The 6,180-nt window shown below is 43.2% G+C and overlaps 1 pseudogene; it reads right to left on the bottom strand.

Annotated features, from left to right (window-relative positions):
* Positions 1,579–6,180, bottom strand: part of LOC100525291 — a 56,647-nt pseudogene continuing 52,045 nt past the window's right edge.

Raw genomic sequence — 6,180 nt, 5'->3', positions numbered from 1 at the left:
TTATTCTAGAAATAGAATTTGAGGTGCTTTATAGAAAGGCAGATTTCTGGGAGAGTAAAAAGAAAGCGCACTCTAATGGATGACTGGGTTTCTCACTTTCTCACCTAGACCAAATCCTCCCCCTACCCTTTAGGAAACACAATCTCTTCTTCCACCTGCACTGACCCTCCCTGACAGCCTCAGGCTCTCTCTAGCCAGACTATCGCTCTCTCCCCCCGCCCCACTTCTGTTTCCTCTTCTAATAGCACCCATTGAACTGGCTTTTCTTTGAACCCCAAGCAATGGCAATGAAAAGCCACATGTCCTTATGGCTCATTTTGTTCCAAGTTACTTACATTTCTTAGGTCTTGTGGTCCTAGACAAAAAGAACTTCTATCCTATTTAGTGCAGTTTACCAGGTTTGTTTGTGTTTGTTCACAACAAGGTTGGCATCAAAAGTCCAGGACTATCACTGGTACCCAGCTCTCTAGTTTATGGCCAATTTTTCCCTCAGCAACCACAGAGGAAGGTTGAACAGGATTCTGGCACTTCTGGTTCCTGCTAGAAAATATTCTACCAAGGCTCATCAGTTGACTTTAGCCTGGGAATGCTTGTCAGTCAAAACCTGGCAGTCAATTTGTGAGAAAAGATCATACCTACTACACTGTCAAATCCCGTTGTTTGCAATGGCCTGGGAATAAATGCCTGAGAGGAGATTTAAGGTAAGGAGGCACCTTAAAGACAGAAAATATTTCCACATTTGTTCCCCAAATCTGCTTTTTAGGTTTGGTTAATTGTGGTCACAATCTCCTTGGTCCTGGGTCCAAGGTCAAGGTCGCGTGTCCTTAGGTGAATAAGAAAAACTGCTTCTGCAAAGAAACCTGCCCATAAATCAAGATACTACCTGCCCTGGAGTTCCTGTTGTGGCTCAGTGGTTAACAAACCCGACTAGCATCCATGAAGATGTGGGTTTGATTCCTGGCCTTGCTCAGTTGGTTATGGATCCAGAGTTGTTGTGAGCTGTGGTGTAGGTCGCAGACTCGGCTTGGATCTCACATTGCTGCGGCTGTGGTGTAGGCTGGCAGCTACACCTCCAATTTGACCCCTAGCCTGGGGATATCCATATGCCATGGGTGTGGCCCTAAAAAGAAAAAAAAAAAAAGATACTACCTGCCCTGCTGACTTCCCTGGTGCTAATCTGAGGCAGAAGCCTAAACAGTGTTACCAAGTGTGACAATTTTTTTTCCTGTTTTTCTTTTTGGCTGCCCCACTGTATATGGAGTTCCCAGGCCAGGAATCAGATCTGAGCTGTAGTTGGGACCTATGCTACAGCTGTGGCATCATCAGATTCATTAACACACTGTGCCAGGCCAAGGATCAATCCTGAGTCCCGGTGATGCAGAGATGCTGCTGATCTCATTGCGCCACAGTGGGAATTCCCAAGTGTGACATTCTTTCTAGTCAACTTCTGAGGTTCCCCAGAGTCCAGCTTCTAACTCTTATTGACCATTTGGCACAACTTTGACCCAGACCATCTCAACAGGCCAGAAGCAAATCCCCACCTAAGGAAGGAAGCAGGAAGGAGGCAGATCACAGCTATGACTTTATGATGAGCTTTATGGTTTCCAAAACACTTCATGTCCATTATTTCCTCTGATTTTTACAGCAGTTCTTCCTTTACAGAAGCAATCATGATCCTCTTCAAATCTCCCGGATGAAAAGGCAAATGACTCACATACATCGTAACTGATTTGCCCAGGGCCACACTGGAGATGGCAAAGCTGGGGTTTGACTCCAGGTTCCTCCGAGTGCAGTTCCTAGGACCTGTGCTCAGAGGCACTTCATGCTGTCCCCTCACTTCTGAGCAGGAGCCCCTGCCTTGGGGGAGGTGCCCATTCTCCTTGCTTTCCTTCCCCTCCCCCTCCCACAACCTCATGCCCTGGGAACAGCACAGATGCGGGAGGTGACTGGGGAGAGGGTCAGGCCCACCCTGAACTTGAGGCTCAGCTTCTCATTGTCTGGAGGCCTGAAGGAGAATTTTTGTAAAAGGGAAGTAAAGAAAACGAACAGCTCAGTCCTGGCCAGCTGCTCTCCAAGGCACGCCCGCTTCCCTGCAAGACAAAAGCGTAAGAGGAGTTACCTTCCTGGTGGTGTCTGTGCCCAGCAAGGACTGAGATCTTCTACCATGTCTGGCAAAGCCCGAGCCTGGGGCGGGCCTGCTGGGCCTGGGGCTTTATGGACTCGGCTTGTTAGATCCCAACCACCTGGGTTCACCCAAGCCCAGAAAGCATCAATCCACAATCACACACACTCCAGAGCCTCCAGAGGTGGGCAGGTGAGGCACAGGCTGTAGATGAAGGAAGGCAGGAGCCTGGGTTGACTGTGACTGGAGAGTGGTGTTTAGCCTAAAGTCTTTCCAAAACCCATTACCAATCACAAAACACAAGCGCAGACGAAACCTAAAAGGCTTTCAATTCTTAAAACTGCTGCAAAGTATAAACAAGTCAATGTCAGGACAAGGTTTCTCAAGTACAAGGCATCTTTTCCTTGTGTCAGGTTCTCCTCCTGAATGACTGGGACTCTCTCTGCCATGGCCCCTCCTGCAGGGCAGGCCCCTTCTCATCAGACTGTGCTCTGACCCCCACTCCAGGTCTCCACTGCTCCCTCCCCTTCCTAAATGCCCTCCTTGCCCCACTTGGGCTACAACATCCCACACTGGTCTCTACCTCCGTTTCTCTTGTGTGGGTCTGAATGAATAACTTTCTTTCTCCCTAGTGATACATATTCACTGCAGAAAGGAAAAAGTATTGTGAAAAGTATAAACACAATGAAAGATGTCTGTAATCTCATAAACCAGACCAAACACTTGTTAACCTCTTAACATATTTTCTCACTCTCCCTGTAAAGATTCTCCTGCACACAGTCACTGGAATTCCTTTCTGTAGTTAATCTGTGCTGCTTTATCTACTTTGTATTTTCCCATGTCATAAAATATTCTTGGAAAATCAATGTGTGCGTGACTCTGTTTTGTCCTCTGCTTTAACCAGTTGTTGAGGAAATAAAATTAGAGAATAGCTGCAAAACTATTTAATAGGTGTAAATATGCTTTAGAATTATATTGTTCTTACATTGTTTTTGCCTGTGTTTCCATCATCTTTATCTTTACCCATCAGAAATAGAACAATGAGGAAATTTGTTAAAATGGCACCAAACCAGTTTCAGTGTAAATACCCAAGATTCTCCTAGAAGAATCCAAATATTCTGACAAAACTGGACCCAGAGTGCCAGGAACCTAAATTAAAGTACTGGTTCCATCGGTAACCAGCTCTAGGCTATCATTTATTCTTACAGACATAAACATTTCTCACTTAACAAACATGTGAAATAATCTATCTCCTAATTTTGTTAGGTGCCTGGGGCAAGGATAGCAAATAGAAAGGAGCTATGAATTTGCTTTTAACATCATGAAAATGAGGGAAACTTGATTTCAAAGTTTCTGTCTGGATTAGAGGAAACATAGACCTTCTCCTTGGTGCTTCCATTAGCTGCCTATCACGAATTAACCAGGTCAGTGACATCATTAGTAAAATGACTTAACTGGAAGGGTTTTTGGGTAAAGTTCTTCCTTGTCTTACTCTTATGATCCAATGGTTTTTTTTATTTTTTATTTTTTAAAAATGAGAATCAGCGTCTTGCCTTTCAGGAGCTATTTGTTGCTTTGTTGGATCAAGGAAGTAAACTTAAATGATGAAAAGAGACTATAGATCTGCAATAGTAGGTTTGCCATTTCCCTGATTGTGCATATATCTTTTTTTTTTTTTTTTTTTTTTTTGTCTTTTTACCATTTTCTTGGTCTGCTCCCACGGCATATGGAGGTTCCCAGGCTAGGGGTCCAATCGGAGCTGCAGCCACCAGCCTACACCAGAGCCACAGCAACACGGGATCCGAGCTGTGTCAGCAACCTATACCACAGCTCATGGCAATGCCGGATCCCTAACCCACTGAGCAAGGCCAGGGATCGAACCTGCAACCCATGGTTCCTAGTCGGATTCGTTAACCACTGAGCACAATGGGTACTCCGATTGTGCATATATCTTAATTCCACCCCAGACTGTCTTTTCCATGAGAAAGGAGGAGCGGTCCACACCCCATCCCTTCAGGGAGGCTGTCTTTACAAAGTTCTGGACCCAGAGACAGGCAAAACAACTGTGCACCAAAGATGGGAGTTTGGTGGGAAGAAACTTGACAGTGGTATTGATATTTTAACTCAGTGTATGTTACAGATTTCTCTTTCCTGTTCTATTGGCGAGGCCTCATTCTGGCACAGCTGAGGGAATTCCCGAACTGTGCCTTCTCTGAATTTCATTCTTCTCAGGCAGAGAGACTGACAGTGAGACTGCCTGATTACAATGATGACTCCATACCCCCTTCCATGTACTGTACTATTTGCAATATGATTTCTTAACCCTTATCATAAAAAAATTGTAGCATTCTCCCTTCCCCTTATGACCTGCATGGGCAATAGAATGCAGTGGGATGATGGTTGTGTCTCCAGCCTGACCCTTAGGGGGCGCTGTGTGCTTCTATTCTCCCTCTTGGGATCTTACCTTCATCTTCCACATGTGCATCAGCTGGGCTGGCTTCTTGGAGGATGAGAGGTAACTTAAACCCCACTGTCCCAGCTGAGGTCATCCTGGATCAGTCTTCAGAATCTTGACCTCCCAAAAAGGCAAGAGAGCCCAGTCAAGATCAGTTGAGCTCAAAGCTGCACAGCAGGAAAAAAAAAAAAAAAAAAGCTGTACAGCAGATAGGTGAGCAATAAAACATACTTACTCTTTTAAATCACACACTTAAAACTACCTTTGTTATACAGCAATGTAATAATTGATAAATATAATATGAACCAGGTGAATCTTAAAATGCAAGGGCCTTTAAATGGAAAACTGAGATACATTCTAATTGTGCAAGAAAGAGCACTAGATGAAAACTAAGAAAATTTCAGTCTTAGTCCTTGTTCTGCCAATTCCTGGGGCACGTGATCCAGGATAAGTAACAACTCTCTGTTACTCCTAGTTTCCTTACATTAAGAGAAAAGATACTGATCCATTTCCTCTTTAACCTTTAATAACTGGGTTGCTGAAGGATTAAATGAGATAATTTACTTGCAAAGGAAGTCTGTAATTAAAACGGTATGTTACAACTCCCAATACCAAAATAAAGCAAGACAAAAATATTTATAATACTGAAATATGCAACTGAAACTTTGAACTCTAGGATGAAACCTGAAGTTCTTGCAGACATGGGGGCTGTCAGATATTCCTATATCTCATGTCTGCTTTCATATTAGGAAGTGATTTGTCCAATGTGAACAAAGGTGACACAGAACCACAAGGAGAAAGACAAAGAAGACCTAATCAGAATCAGTCCAGATACGCTCAGGACAGTGTCCTATGGCAGGAAAGCCTGGGCTCTGGATCACACCTACATGGGTTTAAATTCTAGGCCCTTCCATTTTGTGTCTTAGCTTGTCTCGGAAAACCAATCTACATTTAGTTTTAAATTAATGATAAGAAAACTATCAGGAATTTCAGAATGTCCACTGAAATTTAGCATTGAGTTACATTTTTGAAGAGATCCTGCCGGGGAGAGCATGGGCTTTAGTTGTGGATAAATCTGGTTAACATTGAGTTCTAGCTCTGCCACAGAAACTTTAAGACTTTAGATGCCATAGTTGATCCTGCTAAGCATCAGCTTTTTTTTTTTTTTTTTTTTTTTTTTTTATCTGAAGAGTGGTGATTAGAATTTGAACCTTGTAAGTTTACACTAGAACACATACTCCGGAGTGCAGATTTCCTTTCTATTCTACTTCATTCGCTGTTGTATTGTCAGGGCTGAATGCTTGACACATAATAGGTGCTCAGGAAACATATTTAGACTGAAAGAACTAGGAACTTACTTGAAATGATCTCTGCAACATACCTAACTCATTACCTGGGATACACTAAGAATTTTTCTTACTCATTTTACAAGGATAAGAGTTAAAACACCCTTTTGGAACAGGCTGTCTTGGAAACGTGAGAGAGAGAAAGTTTTAATGTATCCCTTTTTGTAGTTTTCAAGCTGTGTACCAAGGAATTGCATTAACTAGATTATAAAATGGTTATTAAAATTTTAGAAGGGGCAAAAGGACCTCTTCATGGG

The sequence above is a fragment of the Sus scrofa genome, chromosome 6 (genome assembly GCF_000003025.6).
Source record: "Sus scrofa isolate TJ Tabasco breed Duroc chromosome 6, Sscrofa11.1, whole genome shotgun sequence".
NCBI lineage: Eukaryota > Metazoa > Chordata > Mammalia > Artiodactyla > Suidae > Sus > Sus scrofa.
The sequence above is the reverse complement of the archived record's forward strand: the minus strand, read 5'-3'. Positions and strand labels throughout refer to the sequence as shown.